Raw genomic sequence first — 20263 nt, forward strand, 5'->3', positions numbered from 1 at the left:
GAAGAGCCTTCGCTGTTGCCAACTTCTCACACTTTCTGAACTTGTTTCCTGAATCGTCTTCTGGATACAAATGACTGTTAACAGCAGCTACTCACCTAAAACACTGTCCATAGTGCTTGTGGTTAAGTTGAACAGGTAGGGCTATGCAAACTCATACTGTCTCCCCTGGAGAGCAGATCATGATGGATGGTTCTAGGTCACAGAACCTGTAGAAATGCACTCATGTAGCATTCACACTTTTGGCTTTCCTTGGAACTTATTTCACACCAAGAGCTCCGACCATCTGCTAGTGGCTTTAGATGTGCAGGGCTGAGTCAAGGGAAGCTTTGTGTCTTTCTCTACCCAGCATATACCAGACTAGAAGGTGTTAGCTGTAACTTTTAGACTGTAGTCTCGTTTGAAGAGTGTATTTCTAGGCCGGTAACTGTCCCTGTGCTCATCCAGGAGAGACATGGATGTCTAGATTTCTACACTATTAACAAGCCAAATGATAGCATGTTGTAACTGGCAACCCTTTGCAAAGGAACTACAGTTTACTTGGTAAATCTACCACTTGCCTACATAACAGGCTTGAAGGAATCATTGACTAGAGTTATTGAGCATAATGAATGATGGCATTAAGTGTGTCTAGTGTGCAGCAAACATTAATCTTCCAAAATCTCATTTGATTGTTCTTCAGAAACAATCCCTTCGTTTGTAGATCCCAAGGTATCAAAATAACCCTGATTTCTTGACATTTTTATGAACATTTTGAAGTCATCATTTCCTTGGGAACTAAAATGCTTTAATGTTTTAAAAATTACAATTTATTTATTTAGTATGTATGTTTGTGTATGTATATATGTATATGTGTGGGTGAATGTGTTCTATGACGTGTGCTGAGATCAGAGCTCAACTTGTGGGAATCTGTTCTATATTTCCACCATGTAAGTCCCTAACATTGAAGTCAAATTATTAGGCTTGATGGTGGGCACCTTTATCCACTGAGCCATCTAGCTGGCCCCAGGGAATGCTTTTAACTTGTAGTGTCCCCTTAACATTTATCTTAATGCCTGCAAGGAGCCATCTCACAAATACATAGTTCAGTCACTCCTGGTCTCACCCTGCCTCACTTCTTACCTTGTATCTCTTAATCGTGGGCTCCACAGACCTGTGAGTGAGACCAGGAGATAGGGAGACACCAGAATAAGAAGCCAGCCCAGCTTCCGCCTTAGTTGGCACCCGGAACAAACGGCCTTCATCCTTCACAGGGGCTTGTTTGCCATGTGGGTCTCTGTGTAACAGAGACTGATGGTATTCAGACAGGGAGCAGGAAGCTGCTTTCATGGGGAAGTTTTTGGCACTGTGTCTGACATACGCTCCAGTCAATCATGGTAAAGTGCTTAATAACAGATGCGGTAATTAAGCCTGAAGAACTCAGTCTCTATTTTTCCATGTTATTTCAGAGAATAACAAAGTGTCTCGTTGAACCTCTAGCTGTGTTCAGTTTTGAACTGGGCACACTGGTGTCATCAAAATAAGGCCCGTGTTAGAGCTTCCTTCTGAAGTGCTCATCAGTCAAGGATACTGAGGGGTGGGGGAGGTCAGAGTCCTTGGCCTGGGATGGTTTTGCTCTTCCTGGATTTGCCTCATACTCCAATGCCAAACCTTGTTGTAGATTCCTAGGTATGGCTGGATTCCTATAAAAGCCTTGGATATAAATGGACAATTTTAGCTTTTATGTGCCTTACTCTATTAGGTTGAAATTACACTGCTTATAGCAAGACATTAACATTAGCATTCAATCTTAGAAAGGTTTCCGATAACCTGAAACTACCACAAATTACCATATTTTAATATGATGAATTATCTCTGAGAAATTAATTACATTTGGAAAGGTCTGACTTTGATTGGGGCAGTATGGGAAGGCAAGTGTCTTCATTAAGCTTGTTTTGCTGTCTTTTAAAATGATAAACATGAGTCTAGTCTGTCTAATCATTAAGGGAAATTAATTTAAGAATGTAATTACTTGGGACAGGTAGAAAGAGTGTGTGTCCTTAACAGTAAGGGTGTTTGACTGGGAGTGTTTTCCTGAGCTCTTCCAGAGCCAGTGTGAGGCAGTGCTGCCACCTTGGAACTCCTGGGGAATGCAGTGCTCTTCCTGGTCATTTCTGACTTCTTTCTACACAGTTCGGTTGGGTAGGGTAGATTTGGAAGCGATATGTATATTGTGAAGATAATGTTTTATTTACTTGTAGGCTACTATAGTCATGCATCCAATTCTGGAAAATTATTGTCTCATTATTCTGTTTCTAAACACAAATTTTGCAATTTTAGTACATCTCCAGGATATTTCTGGCTGGCTACATTCTGTATTTTATCTTCTAATCTGGTTTGGGGAATAGATGCTCAGAATAGAATTGAGATTTAGTTTTAATTTCTATGTGAATTATGTATACATTTAACCCTTTGGTCCAATTAATAGAAAGGGATCTTTAGTGTTTTTATATTTTCATAATGCATGTGCTTGTAAAAGGTTCATACTTTCTCATTCATCTGAAACCTAATTTTTGTAATTCCTATTTTACTAACTTTATTTTTTCAGACAATATTGGTTTTATTGATGTCAAACATACTTCTTGTTGAACATGAAATCAGTCATGGATGCAATAAGAGCTTTCCAATTGAGTTGAAATCATTTTCATACACATAGAAATGAAACTGAACAGTGAAATCTCATAGGTACTGTAGGGGAAATGCAAGGTTCAGGCAAAAGATGGTCCTCACTTTTATCGAGTGGTTGAGAACTCTTTTCTTTAAATCCTGTTTAGAATGGTGTCTTTAGGCTCCTCTGTCTGTGACTAGAAAGATCTGCAACGCTACATGTCACATTCTAGTTCATCTTCTGGTGTTAAGGAAAATATTTCTGAAAGTTCATAGAAGTCACTTTAAGATAAAATAGACACAGAGCAGGACAACGTAACTATGGGCTCCTCTACCACCTCCTGGAAGAGCTGGTTCCTTCCCAAATCTATCCTGGCTCCTGGCATACTGTTCTCTCAATCATGGGTCCCCCTCAACTCTCTGAGATTTCCTTGTCCCTAGGCACTTATAAACTTTTCAAGTGTAGAATGGATTCCCTGGCTTCCTGCACAATATGGAGGTGATACTTCATGAGATGTGGGGAATGGAATTGGCTACGTCAAAGATGACCAGCATAGGCTGGAGAGAGAGCTCAGTTGGTTAAGTGCTTTTCTTGCGAGCATGGGGACTTGAGCTGCATTCCCCAAACCCATGTAAAAACTGCCAAACATGAATGATAAGAACCTAGCATAGAGGTGGGGCAGGTGGTTCATTGAGTCCAGTGAGGGACCTTGACTCAAAATGTAGGGGACAGTACCTGAGGAACAATACTAGAGGTTGTCTTTCAGGGTATACATCCTTGAGCATGCATATGCACAGGCAGCTGCACATATGAGAAAACACACACACACACACACACACACACACACACACACACTACACACAAATTGACTAGCAGTCTCAAATAATGTGTAAGTATCAGATAAAGGATGGATGACTTGGTTCTACTAGAGGTTTCTTTTATCTATTAGCTAATTTAAAACAATTCATTGACAGTTTTGTACCTGTATATAGTGAATTTTAGTCCCTTTCATCCCCTCTTTACCCTATATTATGACCCATTCTTTCCCTGCTGAAACTCTGTTCCCCAAAAGTCTCTTTGCTTTCATTTTGTGTGTGTGTGTGTGAGTGTGTGTCACACACTCACACACACACACACACATGCGCACACACATACACGTGCACACACACACATACATTTCCAGCATGACATGAGTGGGAGGTTATTTACTGCAGCATGGATAGCTTACTGGCTGTTGTACCACCAAATTAAGTGACACTCCTTTCCTCAGCCACCATTGGCTGTCACCATTCCCTTGAGGAAGGTTGGAGCCTCATGGATCCCTCTCCCTCTCCATAATGACATGTTGATAGGCCCAATCTTGAGCAGATCTTGTACAGATAAGCACTGCCACAGTGACTCTATGAGTGTCTTACCTGTGTCAGGTCCTGATGACACCATTTCACAGTAGTCCTGCCCGACCTCAATTTCTGACGATGTCTTCCCTCCATTGTGTGATGCCCACTGAGCCCTCAAGTTGTGGAGAGTGGTGTGATATAGAGTGGTGTGGAGAGGGCAGCTTAGGGTATTATCTGCCCCCTCCACCATCCATTGCACAAAGTTCTCTGATGAAGGCTAAGAGTTACACTAATCCATGGATATAAAGAAAATTTAAAGGCAGTTTCGAATGTCTATATAGCAAAATCATTGCAGTAGGTCTTTTTCTCTGTATATGATCTTCCTAACAGGGATGCTTGACTGAGTTTATAGCAACGAGCACAAATTCATCCAATGGCATGGGCTTAAATTCTGTGGGAAGCAGTTGGTTACTCCCACACCTGTACCAACCACATCTCCTCAGGCTCATCCTTTGTAGCTCACAGGATTCACAGCAGGGTCCGACTGTTGAGGATGCTTCTTTCCCCCCAATACTTGCAAAGAACCCCTGGCACTAGGAAGGCTGTCCAGCAGGGAAGAAGCTTCCAGGTCAGTATCGACTTCTGATTTCTCCATTTCTATGACCCAGGTGTGTGGTGTCTTTTGTAATAGGATATTGCCATTAAGTTCTGGTGGGCACCCAAAAGCTATGGCAATCGTCTAGATTGTGTTGGGGGTCCTCTGGGTTCACTTCCCCAAGAGCAAAGCCAAAGACAGTTCACAGACTGGGGGAAGTTAGAAGACGGAGCGGTTCAGGATTTCAACATCTCACCTGTTTAGTACAATGGAAACTGTGTATGCTGGCACGTGCTTGAAAAAATCACAGGACACATTTTCGAGGCGGGAGATCCTGGAAAATTGCCTATGTTCTAGAAATTTACCAACACTGCTTTTTTTCTTTTAAAAAAAATTGAGAAAGTAAAACCAAAGAAAACTAAACTAAGAAACTAAAACCAAACTGTATGACTTCCAAGGAGAGGATTACCTCCTTGAAGGTGCTTCTACTCAAACTCTTTCTTTTCTGTAATTTTGGTGAGCTTGTAAAACACTAGGTTTTGTAGGGATTGCTAGTTATGCTGTCTCTGGCCTCTTTTTCCACTAAAGATTTCTATGTAGTTTCTAGTAAAAAGACCAAGGAATGTTTTGATTTCTGCACTGGACATATTATTAGCTAGATATAGAATGAGGCAATAAGTTATTGCAGCAAGATGCAGCTTTTATGACAGTTTGAGTTTGAAACAATTAGGGAGGTGTAGAAGCAGATCAAGAGAGTCTCAGACTAGACTCCAGGCTCGATCGCAAGGGAAGCCAAGAAGGTATTCCAAGGAAACCTTCCATCCTCCAGAGGTTTTCTGTGAGGCAGTCTTTATGTGAGTTTTAGTTCATGCTTTTATCTTCCCCATTCAAATTAAAAGATTGTAGAGTTTAGAGTCTTGAATGAACGACTGTCATATCGTTTACTGGTGTGCTTCTTCATAGAGTGGAAAGGAACAGTGTGGGGTGGCGCTTTTGGCGGCTTATAGTTTCTTATGTGTGAAAAAGAGAGTCTGTTATAGTAGGTTTCACAGTTAAATAAATGCAAGCGAGAATTAATGATGTAGGCAAAAAGAGAACCTATAGTTGATGGTCGAAGGGGACAGGAGCAGGGGCGATTAAGGGAAATGTCACTGGATGCAAAGCCCCACAGCCCATGGAGCTCTGAGCTGGCGGCTTTGGCTCGCAAACCTTTTGCTTAGTTCACTCAGATCTCAGTTCCCAGAATCTAACTGAAAGCCCTTTTTCTTTTCCATGAAGACTGTAATCACTTTGCCATTAACCTAACAGGTTTTGCATCATTAATGTTAAATTTGTACGTTTGTCTTATTTGAATAAAGTACAAGAGTTTATACTGGGGGCTCATCAAAATATTCCTTTGTCCTAGGCACAATTTGACTTTCATCAAAGACCAAAGCTTAATTACTTCCCAAAATTAAGACGAACTAGCTTAATGAGTAAAAGCGCTTTCTGCTAAGTTGACAACCTAGTTCAGTTCCCAGAACTTACTAGATGGCAGGAAAGACCCAACTCCCACAAGTTGTCCTCTGGCTGCCACATCTGAGCCATGGCACAACTCAAACTTTTCTTCCGAGGAATTCACATCTGTCTGTTTTTGTTACTGTTGAATGCATGCACACAATACATAAATAAATGTGATTTAAAAAGTTAAAACTCCAAATATAAATTCCATAAAGTTTTATGTTTTACTTTTAGTAATGTAAAAAATTACATGTATTTTTCCATGTATACATATGATATATAGTACCATAAAACATACATATAATTTTTTTCCTTTTTGCCTATATTTTATGTCACAAATCCTTCCTTTTTATAAAATGGCTCTGAACCTCTTGATAGACGTAGGAAGCAGACAGAGCAACCCTCCAGCTGCTAGTTCTTTAGGGTCCTGTAAAGTCTTTTCAGACATTGCTGTTTGGATTAAGTTGCTAAAGTTAAGGAGATATACTGGTCAACATTAGTGTTTCTAGACACTGCTGCAAGGACTTTGCTATCAGGAAAGGTTCAACAAGAGCCAACTACTACCCTGGAAAGTTGCATGTCCCTCCCACCATGAGAAGACACAGCTGGAATGCACTTTTTGTGAACCAGGAAAGAGGCTATCACTAGAAACTGAATCTGTTGGCACTTTGATATAGATGCCCCAGCTTCAAGAAACCAGAAGTGAGCAGCCAACCTGCCTACCTGCCTCCCTTCTCTTCCCTTTTCCCTTCCTCTTCCCTTTTCCCTTCCCCTTTCTCTTCTCCTACTTCCCCTTGCCCTCCCCCTCCTCTCCTTTCCCTCCCCTTCCTCTCCTCTTTCCCTCCCCTTCCCTTTCCTCCCCTTCCCTTCCCTTCCCCTTCTTTTCCCTCACCTCTCCCCCTTCCCTTCTCTCCTCTTCCCCTCCCCTGGCCTTCTCTCTCCTCCTCTCTCCTCCCTTCCCCTCCCCTCCCTTTCTCTTCCCTCCCATTCCCTCTTTCCTCCATCCAGTTATCAAGAATACTATGGGAACTGAAATGGCCTCAGCACTCAGAGGACACTGGGAGACCTCAGTTTCTCTTCCATAAGTTCCTTCTAGTAACATAACCAACTTCTGCCAGGCCAATGTCTTGTCTACTTTGATCATAAATTGCATACTCATAATTCCTTCTCATAGTATCAACTCAGAAATAAAGAACATTCATAAAATTGCCTCATTGATGATTATTTTAGTCTTACATTTTTATAAACACGCTAAGGCCTATTATTTCTATACTCATACATTTTAAGGGTAGCATTAGCCACACATAACAGATTAGTCATATCCTCAAGATCTCTGTGTATAACAATTTGAATTATTAGTTAGGACAGATTGACAGGATCTTAAATTTTGGCTCAGATTCAGCACAAGGAGAATATTTAGAAAATAGGTTTATGGCCTGTGTTTACACTGAACTCCTCTGGATCACAGCATTACTGCCTAAAAATCAGACTAGTGGACCAGCTCTCTCATTATGCTCATACAAAGGTCCATGAATCTTGGCTGGAGAGATGGCTCAGAGGTCAAGAGCACTTGCTGTTCTTTCAGAGGATCCTGGTTTGGTTCCCAGCACCCACATGGCAGCTCACAGCCTTCTATATCTCTAGTTCTCTGGGCACCAGACATACATATAGCACACATACATACATACCTAAGTGTGTGCATGCATGCATACATATATACTCATACACATAAAGTAAAAACAAATAACAAATGATTTTTTAAGTGGCAAAAGAAAAATATAACTTCCATAAATTTGACTACTGTCCATCTATGTAGCAGGCTGATGTTTCTGAAAAGGACATGAAGCTTCTTAGCTCATGGCTTGCCAGAGATGAGCTGATGTCAATCCTGGCTAGAATGCGGTCCGTTCCTCTGTCCTCCTATCTCCCAGCCCAGATTCCATAGTGTACCACAGACACACAGCGGGACAAATTGGGAGTCACAGGGCAATCCGAAGTGAGAGTTACAGACACCGTAAATGAAGGAAGTGTCATGGAAAATGGCTCTTAATTTTCCTGTCAGGGTGATATTGTTCCCTGACTATTACTCAGGGTCAGACAGGGTCGCCTCTTGAATGAAGGGTCTGTCTGGACACCACAGGAAGTGGCATTGATGATTCAGCTTGCGGCCCCACTATCTCCTAAGACAAAGCTTTATTTTCAGTGTCATCCAGCTGGGGGTTTGGGCTGTGGCTTTTTATATTTGCATGTATATGTATTTGGAGAGGAAGCCATGGAAAGGAAAGGAAGCGGCCCAGCATTTTTTTCCTCAAGTCCTGACCAGACACAGCTTTGGATAATGACCTTCCTCCACCCACGCTACCCTTCCTCAGCTGTCTATCCACATTTTGCCTGAAATCTTCAAAGTCTTTGAACATGTGGGTTTAGAGCCACCCTGGTTAAATTACCAAGTCTCTTGCTGTAATGCCTGAAGCAAGAGATACCTGTGGTCACTCTGCGTCCTGGTTGGGGTTAGTGGCTCAGCGCTGTGTCCTTGGGGAAGAATGGCGGTTGAGTCACCAATGTCACCACCAGTTACTTTTGGCATCTGCACAGCATAAATGGGGAGCTACTCTGTGTATTTTCTAATTCTCTATTTTAGAGTGGTAAGTGGCTTAGTCACTCGGAGAGGCTGACATTTAATGGATCTGATGGAGCATTTGATGCTACAGTACACAGAGGCTGTTAGTTTAGAATGATCGTTTCTCCTAATAGGACAAAACTACAAGTTGGTAGAGCCAGGCTCTGGGGTCCAGTGCGTTGTACCCATAAACCAGCACTGTGATTTTTATGGACTGTGTTCTCTTGGGGCCTCTTAGGGACTTGTCAAAAAAAAAAATAGATCCTTGATGATTCCAGCGTCCTGATTGAAGCAATTGCTTGGTGTTTTCTTCTGGTAGTTTCATAGTTTTTGTCTCATCCCATCTTTTCCTGGGCCTTCTGTCTAACTCATCCTTGTTGCTTCTTGTTAACTGGTGAGGCATGGGAGTTTGGCTCCCTCCTCTGCACATGAGTATACCATTTCCCCAACACCTTTTTCACAAAGCATCCTTTCTCCAGCGCAGCTCTTAGCACTTTCATTACAGGTGTAGGTGGATTGTAGTTGTAGCTGATGGGTTACTTCTTCACTCTCTGCTGTGTTCGATTGGTCTATGCATACAGGAAGAAACCTCCAACTTTTCCCTTTTCAGCACATTATTAAATATGGACTTGCTATATCTGGCTTTTGTTATTTTGAAGTATATATGTATTAAGTTATATACCTAGTTTGCTAGGAGATTTTATCATAAAGAGATGCCAAGTTTCGTCAAATGTTTCTTCTATATCTTTTAAGATGACCACACATTTTTAACCCACTCGGCTGATGTGTATTTCTGTGACACAGTACATCTTACTTGAATGGCCTGATTAAACAGCCTTGCCTCTTTGGCACAGTTCAATCTTTGCAGGGTGCTTATCTCCAGGAATCCTGTGTGTCTTCCATCAGGAAATTTGTCAGCGTGTGATCATTCACAGCCACCTCTAGTGATCCTCTGATTTCTCTGGTGTCAGTTGTAATGACTCTGTTTAAAACCCTCTTTCCTATTTAAATTGTCTTTTTCTTGGTCTACCTAAAAGCCTGTGAATTTTGGATCTTGTTGAAAATCCAGATCTTTGTTTTATTTTTGTAATTAAAACTAATATCAAGTTATTAATTTAACTTACTATTTATATTAAGATATTAAAACTAATATCTCATTAGTTTCAGTTCTGATTTTTTTGTTTTATTTCTTCTACCATTTCCCCACTTTTTCTAATGTCTTAAGGTGCAATGATAACTTGTGTGTATCTCAAATCTTTTTATGTTTTTGTTTCCCTTTTTTGAGACAGGGTCTCACTATGCAGCTCCAGCTGTCCTGGAAACCCACTCTGTAGTCCAGGCTGGCCTCGAAGTCACAGGGATCTGCCTGCCTCTGCCTCCTGAGTGCTGAGATGAAAAGTGTGTGCCACTATGACCAGCTACATTTTTGAAGTTTTTAGAACTTTCTTCTTAGTTTTTCTGTGTCTCATATATTTTACCGCATTGTATTTCTGTTTGCATTTATTTCTTAAAATTCTAATTTTCATATTAATTTCTTCCTTGATTCTTTAAAAGTGGGTTGAATACTTAAAAAATTGTTTTTACTTTTAGTTCTTTTATTGTCAGAGAAGATACTGTAAGTTGATTTTTCTTTTTAGTGCTAGCATCAAGCTTCATACAGGACAGGAAAGCACTTTACCATTGGCTGCATCGCTAGTCAATGCTTTCAGCTTTTAAACACTTGGAGACTTGTTTTGTGGTCTAGCCTGTGGTCTCTCTACGGAATGTTCCATGTGCTGCTAGGAACAAAATGTACTCTGCAGATGCTGGGTAGATGTGGAAAAGGTCCATTACGTCTAGGATACAATGTAACTCCACAATATTTCTTTGTCTGGATGATCTGTTCATTGCTTAGAAAGAGGTATTAAAAAAATCTACTATTCAAAATTTTACAATACTGCATTATTATTAGTGCTAATAATAACTACTTCAAATTGAGGAAAATGAAAGAAGCATTATTTTGATCTTAAGATATCAAAATCTATTATTCAGTGTTTTTTTTTTTCTTTTTTTTCGGAGCTGGGGACCGAACCCAGGGCCTTGCGCTTCAGGGCCTTGCTAGCAAGCGCTCTACCACTGAGCTAAATCCCCAACCCCTATTATTCAGTGTTTTATAAATGACTTGTAGTAGAAAAAAAACCATGATGAACTGTCCAAATTAGGACAATTTTTTGTATCAATGCATATTAAATGGTTAAAGTTCAATGGCTGGATAATTTGGTACAGTGCTTGGTGTGAAAAAAAAAACCCAGCAGATGTGCCTCAAAACACAGTCATTGGTGAGGTCATCCTTCTAGGCACAAAATAACAGATTGCAGCTAGAAGATAATGGGCTTTTGCCAGGAGTTAGGGGAAATTTTCAGAATCATCACAGGTAGGTCTTTCTGTTTACTACTGCTACTAAAGTTGCTGGCAACATGGTGGGAAATGTAAAATATTTTGGACACAAGACAAAGAACTTACATATAGAAACACTTAAAAATAGTCATATTGGTTACTCTTACTGCATAACATTACCTCAAACTCAGTGACTTAAAATAACAAACATCTATGACCTCCTAGCTTCTAAGGGCCAGTGCTCTGGGGGTAGCTGAGCTGGCAGTTCTGGTTCAGGGTCTCATGATGTTGTAGTCAGTAAGTTGGCGGGGCAATAGTCATGTGAGGTCCCAATGGGGGTTCTACATCCTGGGTGAATGCTTAAGCTGCCCTTTGTAGGAGGCCTGCATTCTGTTGTGGAGTATCCATCAGAGAAGACTGCTTAGACATGACTTTAAGCCAATAGAAAGTCTTTATTAGCTTGTCAGTGAGTACACGGGACATTGGGGATCCCAGTGTAGCCCTGAGCTATTCTCAGGACGAGGTTTTAAGCACAAAAACTCAACTCAAATCAAAGACTTAGGTTGACATACTTCAGTTAACAAGAACAGTTAGCCAGAAGCAGAACTCCAGATGCCATAAAATAAGGTTAGTACATTTAGAGACTTTCCCAGAGTGTAGGCTTTGATGGACTGGGTCTTTGTTTTCATTTTGACAAGTGGCGCTTGTGTACATGATCAGTTTTATGGCCCAAATGGTATTTCCATTATGGAGTCAGTTATGCTAGGGCCTGGGGCTGTTCTACATTCTTTATCATGTCAGTGTTCCTCCAGGCTTCTTGAGTGTCCCAAAGATGAGACCACTGGTTTCTCAAGGAACTGAAATCCAGGAAGCAAGATGAAAGTATAATGTCTTTTTGCCCTACATTTAAAAGTTTTATTGTCTTTTTATTACAATGAGCTATTGATTATACGGCCCCTCCACCCCGTGTGTGTGTGTGTGTGTGTGTGTGTGTGTGTGTGTGTGTGTATGTGTGTGTGTGTGTGTGTGTGTGTGTATGTGTTGGAGAGAGTGTTTTTCAAGGCAAATACCACTGAGGGTACCATGGAGGCAGACTATACCCAAAGGGTTTGTTACAGTTAGCAGATCGCAGTTGAAAGAAAAAGAGTCAACTTATAAAGAACAGGAGAGATTATTCTTCTTTACTGTGTGAAAATAACTTCTCAGTGACTCTAGTTGAGAAGAATGGGTGGGAAGGTCATTGAGGTATGTCAGACCATGAGAAGTATGAGGAAATAAGATCGATTTTGTTTACTAGATTCTGGAATGAGAACAGAATCTGAAAATTCCCTTTTTAATAAAGAAGAGGTTTATTTGTTAGCACGAGATAGACTGAATCCTAAAAAAATATAACGAGGATTTAGAATGGTTGAAACCTCAACCAATCTCTCTGTGGTATTGACTATGACTCTATCAGTTCTGCTGGCCATGCTGATGCTACACTTCTCTCTTGCCATTTCCCCTGGAGGCTTATCCCGGGAAGACCATTCCACCTCAAACGGACTTGTAATAACCTTCATGCATCCCATGCCTCCAGAGGATTTGCTCCTTGGTCAGGTTTGCTCTCTATTCATTTCCCAACACCCCGTTCTTTGACTACTGCTCCCACTCAAAGAGCTAAACAGAATGACCGGTAATCTTGAAGCTCCAGACTGTTCACCACCCAGCATTCTACAAACCCCCTATAAAGTCTGTGTTTTCTATCCCACGGATGAACTCACACTTTTCTCTTTGCCAGGTGTGACACTGAGGGCAGTGTTTCAGTTGACTCTGCTCTGCCTTAATTGTCTGACATCCATGAGAAATGTTTAATTTCAGAGCTTCCCTTAGGGATATAATAGACCCACCCCAGAGTCAGCAAGACTATGTGTGAGGATTCCTAGAGTCTTTTATTTCTAAAGCCCACGTTCAATTTTATCTCTTGTGGACCTTCACAGCTTACATTGATTTCTAGTCCTTTAAAGTCCTGGGAAGCCACTTTCTAAATTGATTTGTTTGACAAATCGCCACGTATTTCCTATCATGTTCGTCTTTAATGAATTTGAGTTTCTAAGGGTCAACTTTCTTACAGGTCACAAGAAAGTCTAAGAATGAGAGTTTTTATGCGTTCCTGAATATGGTTATGAAATAAATGTTATTATGAATTTCCCCCATGTACTGTGAGGGAGAGATTCCTAGGAACACTGTAGAAGGCTTCCTAATGTTGACAGTTGGTGGGCCACCTGAACCTTCTCCAAACTGTTCCTTAATTGTGGGTTTGGCTGGTTAAATAGATGGTAAGGTAGCGCTCAGTTCCCATGATGGCCTAGTTCTGTCCTAACCTGCAGGCTGTGTTATTCAGTTTGTGGGTTTTTCTGTGTGGGTTATTAGCTGCATGTGTGATGCCATGATTAAATACCTCCTTTGTACTGTATGTAGGGGCTTCAGGGAACATGCTACTGAATTGTGCCTATAAAATAGGGTTTGCTAAATAATGGCTTCTTTTTACTAATGTTGGTAGTTATAAACATTTAGCTCCCCTTCTCACAAGCATTCTAGGTATACTGTGTGACTACCACAGAACTCATTAATCGTATTGAGAGTATCTGTGTTATGTTACAGGCTTTGACTTTAGCAAGCTAATACAAGTAACCCCCTACACACACACACACACACACACACACACACACACACACACAGAAGAAACAAAAAAATAGACATAGCAAACATACAACTTAAAAGTGTGCTCATGCTTGGGCAAAAGAATATGCTGTTAGCATAATTAGCTTTGTTTAGACCTTAAATGTTCCCAAACACCCATGTCTTAAAGCCTTATCCTAAATGTAACACTGCTAAGGTGACAGAACCTTTAAGGAAGGAGGCCTTGTTATTGGGGGTGTGTTTTGGAGAGGGTTGTCGGACCCTGACCCTCTCTCACTTAAACACCACTCTGAAGTGAGTAGCTATACCATGGGTCCTACCAAGACATACTGTCCCTGGAGGCCCAGGGCAACAAGGCCTCTAAAACTGCTAGCCCAGATAATCTCCTTCAGTTGTGTTGATTAACCTCGGAGGGTGAAAACAGAAGCCATGACAGCGAGTCATGTTATACGTTCCTTTTTACCCACTCGGTTGTATTTCCACGGAGGTTCTCATCTGTGCTTGTTCTCAGGGTAACCAGCAGACATTACTTACTTGCTTGGTATCAACAGAGTGAAGCTGGTTTGTGGATACTCTGTCCACAGGCTCTCAGGCCACGAGAGACACAGCATGTCTCTATCTGAACCACATGAGGACTCACCGCAGATTGTTTCTAAAGAAAACAGTAGAAAGGCCAAGGAAAATGGGCAGCTCTTAGCATCCAGAGGAAGAATGAAAGTGATGGTGGGGAAATGTCCAAACTCAATCAAGAAATTACCTTAGGGACAGAAAAGAAGCTCGGTGCGAGAGCATCCAAGTCATTTGTATACACGAGCTCAACACTTCTACAGTGGTAATGGATTTTAGAGCCAGAAAGGCTTATCTAGAATCATTTATTCCTTTGTTGTTACAAAAATAAATTAGTAAGTCAACGCCCCGTTACTTATTTCTCCTTAGCACACTGATAAAGAACCCACATTTATTCAGTGTAGGGATCTTATCCACGATGATTCTTTACGAGGGGCTTCTGTGTTTGAACAAGTGAAGCGTCAAGGCAGCAAGAGTTAACTCTGCAGTGGTTTCCTCTTCCTAAGAGCAGTTTTTTAGCAATGCTAATCAGCGGTACTGATTTTCTGTTTTGATTTTTCCAGCATAATTAAGTGAATGATCTGGGATGCAATCAAGTTTGACACCAGGGGGTTCATGCAAACGACTTAGTATTTTTTTTCTTCTACATTTAAAATTTTGTTAAATGGAATCCTGAGGAATGTTATTTGAACATGAAGACTAAGTGGATGGGGGGTAACTTAACACCCAACTTACAGTTTTGGATATGTTAAAAATATCTATTTTAGGGAAGGACCTCAATACGTTGTTGACCCTTTCAATGAAAATAATGCTTTCTTAAAAATATTTTTTGAAAAATATTTGAAAGAGAAAATATTGGAAATTTTTAGTATAAGATGGTGATATGAAATAGAAAAGAATAAGGAGAAAATGTATTGAACTTTTCCTCCTTCAAAAGAAGCACAAAGGGAAAAGGTGGTCACACCAGATCCATAGAAGAAAAGGAATAAAATACAGAAATGGTCTGTATTTTAAACAAAATACTTTTTGTATTTTAAATAAAATAACAATGTTCTGTTAACATCTTATTCAGGTTGAGGATCAGCTCCTTCAGGAAACAAGTTCAAACAAAAGGACAAGCCATGCTTCTGTCTACAGTGAAATCTTCCATTTCTATAGTGATCTATAGTTTCTATAGTGATCTATAGTGTATTAGTATACTTATGGAGATATCTTCTCTCCTCACTGCACATAAAATATTTGAATGATCTCCTCAAACAGTTTTAACCAGCTACATGCATTTGTGTGATTCCTGCGTCTGGGTCCAGCAATTGTCTGGCTTTAGACACTTTAATCTAGGATGTAGGCTATCCTAGAAATCCACTGATGTTCTAATTTTAATTAGGAAAATGCTTTGGGATGAAGAGGCCATGTTTTTACATGCTCAAACATATAGACACAACCACACCTTTTAAAAATCATATTTCAATTTTATATGTTTTTGTTCTAATAAACTCACATGTAGTGTTTTATGATACCATTTTTAAAGATTTATTTTGTTTTTAATCATTTTTAGATAATTGATTAATGTGGTGGATTTTGTTGGTTTGTTTTTGTTTTTGTTTTCATTTTTTATTTTTTATTCTTTTGAGACAGGGTTTCTCTGTAGCTCTGGTGGTCTTGATCAATTTGTAGATCAGGCTGGCCTTGAACTCAGAGATCTGCTTCTCTCTGCCTCCTGATTGCTGGGACTAAAGGCATGTGCCGCCACACTTTGCTGTGTCAGCATACAAGTATTTCAATGCACTGATATTTCCTTTGCACAAATGCCCCCTACGACCTTCCCTGTGATAGCTATGGATGCTGATGTTAAAAGCAAAATGCTTATTGCCCACAAAGACCCAAGTTAACAATCCCAGCACCGAGGTAAAAACCTGAGATGATGCTTGCTTATAATGCCAGCTGTGGGGAGGCAGAGGCAGGCAGATTCCTAGGGCTCACGGGCCAGCAGGCCAGGCTAGCCAAATCATAGTGAAAGACATTGTCTATAAAAACAAGACAGAAGACTCCTAAGGAAGGGCAATCGAAGTTGACTTGTAGCTATACATGCACACATACATGCACACGCACGTGCACACATGCATTCACCCACATATGCACACATCCCTGTACCCCTACGCACAAGCACATAAACAACAACAAACTCAAACAAACAAAAAAAAAACAAGAAGGAGGTGACCACGTTCCGCCTTGTTGGCCAGCCTCTCCCAGAGATTATTTGCCTCAGGCACAAAGGAGAGAAATTGGACCATGTGTGACAGAAGTTTTACATTAAAGAGAACACACAGAGCCTCTCTTTTTCTTGGCAGTTCAGTAAGTGTGAAGTAATTTCCAACTTTACAGACTAAACATTTCTAATTGGTAAATGGATGGTTTGATTTGAAATGGTGGCTTAGGAAATAAACTTCCCAATTTGGGGTAACTGTTTCTGAATCGTTGGCAGATTACCATTAACCAACCTTCACATTGTCTTTGAGGGGAACACCATTGAAGGGAAACACATCCTGAGAAGAGAAGCTAAAGGGTGGGGAGGGAGTTTCTCCTGGTTTGTTACAACCAACTAGCCTCAAGGTTTTCTTTTTTGGGTAGGTGAGGGAAACACTAAGCACTTAATACATGTCTTCAGCTGTAAAATGGCGACAATCAGAGCCCTGCTTACCCAGCAGGTTACTGTGAAGATGAAGTCTTTGGCCTACAGGTCCAGTGCTCTGTGTAGTAAATTGTGGCTGAGAGGAAATGGTCACTGTATTGTTTGTCATGAGACATTTTACCATCCTGTTCTCTATAGCAGAACTTCTCTGATAGTCAGCTGCAGAACCTACAGCTTCATAATGGGAAACTGTAAGAAATGTCATTAATTTGCATCGATTCATAAGTCATAGCTTAGCTACTTAATTGTGCTTCAAATATCGGAATTATTTAATGACTATCCTTTTAAAAGATTTCATGGTCTACCCTGTGTTTTAATTATCCTGCAGATTCATGATGTTTTCACTCATCTTTAAATACTTCCCCTAGATTTCTCTTTTATGGAGTTGTAGAGAGATAACTTGTTACAAAGTATTTAAAACACTTGTTCTTGTAGCCAGTCTTAAGCTTGAAGAATTTAAAAATTCCTCATTTGATCTGTACTGAATCTGAAAATGTTATCATATTTTAGCCTTTAGGTTTCTTTTTGTTATTTATTATGGTTACTATCTATCTATCTTTCTATCTATCTATCTATCTATCTATCTATCTATCTATCTATCTATCTATCTATCTATCATCTATCTATCTATCTATCTATCTATCTATCTATCTATCTATCTATAAATCAACCTATCTAACTAAAAGTACCATTATCAGTCCCGAGGAATCAAGTCTGATTTCAACTACTTGGGAGACTAAGGCAGGTAGGTAGGTTGCAAGTTCAAGTTCTTCATGGGCTTTAGAGTTAGGTCAAGACTGTCTAGGCAAATCAGCTAGAGCCTGTCACAAAACTTTCAAAAGTAAAAGCCATGCTGGGAGTGTAGTGTAGAGACAGAGCCCTTACCTAGCTTGTGTGAGAACAGCTACAACCCCCAGAAAAATAAACAAACTAAAGACAAACACACAACAACAACATCATGTGATCTTTTCAAACCACAAACTTTTGTTTTGATTTGAAACGTTGGTATTATTTCTTCAGATTCCAGTTCTCTCCCGGAAAACAACTGCTTTGCTCAGACAATTTAATCCATTGTTGCTAGTTTTACCCAGGCAAGACAATGCTTGTTTTACTTGTAATTTGTAAATAGGCCAGATAGTTGTAGTTCTTTGTCCATTCCTATGGTGTGTTGATGACAGTGTGTTAAGCCTTCTGTGTTGAGATCTAGCAAGTAAGGAATGGGTGTGTGTTTTCCCATTGCATATCATTACAACTCTGAAAAATGCATGCCTGGGGTAGTCTCTGCACACAGTAGGTGTCTCTAAATGCTCAGCAATGGCTTTGCTTGAATACCTAATCAGAGCCTTAATCTTATGACATCCAAGCTGAACCTTGCGATAGGTTGACCAGTTCCCCTGGAGTCAAATCCCAAGTCTCTTGCCTAGATCATTCCTGCATTCAGTGACCAGGCTATACTGATTCTATCTGTTAGAAATCAAGTGCTCCACCAGCCTGTTCTTCAGGGACTCAGTACTGTCAGACACCAGACACATCACCCACTGCAGCCAGGGGTGGTATATTTTCACTGTCCCTAGGAGTTGGTCCTCTCTCCTGACATCACGGTCTTCTCTTGTTCTCTCTGTCCCCTGATCTCTCTGTCTCATGTCCCCACTCAGAGATACCCTTTCACCAACCCCTGTCACCTCACAAACCTCTTATGTGAGATCTGTTGCATTCTTAGGGTCACACCTTGGCCCCAACATGCCAAGGTACTTCGGCCACTAAATCCTGACACAATCTGATAAAACATTTTTAGAGTTGCTTGAGTCTCTGGTCACCAATGTTGCTGTCTAGTAGTAGTATATAAAGCGGGGACATGGTTTTGCTCTGAGGTATGGTTGAGGTGAAGGGTTTTATTGTAGATATGAGGGAGAGTATAGCCAGATGCATCTGGAAGAGTTCAGAGCAGGGAGAGAAAGTAGTAGACTAAACATGGCCAGCAGATTGGACTACACCATAGAGGAGAGACAGGTGGGAGAGAGCTAGAGAGGAAGAGAAGACAGTGTGTGCAGACAAAGGAGACCAAGAGAGGGTAGCAAGAGAGAAAGTCAAGAGAGTGCTCCAAGAGCACACATGGCCGAGATGGCAGGGTTATATGGGAATGAGGAGGTAGGGGAAGGGAAGCCCATGAGCTGGAGAAGTTTGAGGTAGGTCGTGGGGTGAGAAGAACCAGGATATCAGTATGGACTCTAACAGGTGTTTATGATGCTGAGAGAGCCTGGAAGTCAGCTTGCCTTGTGGTATGCTACTAGGTACCACAGTTAACTCCTTTGTCCTGACTTTCTTGTGGACATAATGAGTAGCTACATAGTTCACTGTAGCTTACAAAGGGACCGTGATGTGTCCACAGACTTTCCAGCTGCTGTCTTTCTCCTACAAGAGTTAGTTGAGCTCTCCGAGTTCACCCAGTGTTCCTCCACCTCTGGACCCCTTGCTTAGAACTTCTGTCTTCTCTTTCTGTCTCTCGCCAGCCTCTCTTTCCACCACCTGCCAGCTTCGCCATTTTTCCACACTTTTTAATATGCTGCTACCATATAGTCTTGTGCTTCAGTTTCTCCAACTCTGACATCCAAACAGCTTTTGACTTTCCCCAAGTATTTGTGGTTTCAAAACTACTATAAGAGAGTTGATTTGGTTTTTATTCAAAAGATGGGAAAACTGAAGCATTCTGTGAAGAAATGTGTGTCACATCACTAAGCGTCTCGATGGGCAGGAAAGGGGTACTAGCCGTACATTTTTGGATATCTTTATTTCTGTCCTGCCGAGGGTTGAGTGGTGCTCCATGCATGTGAAATAAATTGCTTCATGAATCTCAGCCTGAGTCTGAGGTGCCTTCCTCTAGGCTCAAAGGAGCTTCTGTTTCATTATGCATTCTTGGGGACAAATGAGGCCAGATTCCTCTGGAGGCCCTCCTCTTCTAGAAGGAAATATGCCGCGCAGGAGAATCTGTGTTGTCCTGGCAGGTTCAGCTGGCATGGATCAGAAGAACCTTTGTCACAGTGGCCGTTAATGATGAGTCACACATTTTAGACACTTACAAAATGGCGGGCCCCCTGCATAGCATGAGGAATGCCCCTCTCTCTCCTGGCATGAGAAACCTGGTGACCCAGCTGTTTCAGTTGATGGTGTGTGTGTGTGTGTGTGTGTGTGTGTGTGTGTGTGTGTGTATACGTGCACACATGAGTGCTAGCCCTAACAACTAGCAAATCCCCCCTGG

General features: G+C 41.0%; 1 protein-coding gene across 2 annotated transcripts in view; it reads left to right on the forward strand.

The window, feature by feature from the left end:
* Positions 1-20263, forward strand: part of Megf10 (multiple EGF-like domains 10) — a 150140-nt gene that overhangs the window by 24047 nt on the left and 105830 nt on the right. The gene's annotated exons all lie outside the window — the stretch shown is intronic.

Source organism: Rattus norvegicus, chromosome 18 (assembly GCF_036323735.1).
Source record: "Rattus norvegicus strain BN/NHsdMcwi chromosome 18, GRCr8, whole genome shotgun sequence".
NCBI lineage: Eukaryota > Metazoa > Chordata > Mammalia > Rodentia > Muridae > Rattus > Rattus norvegicus.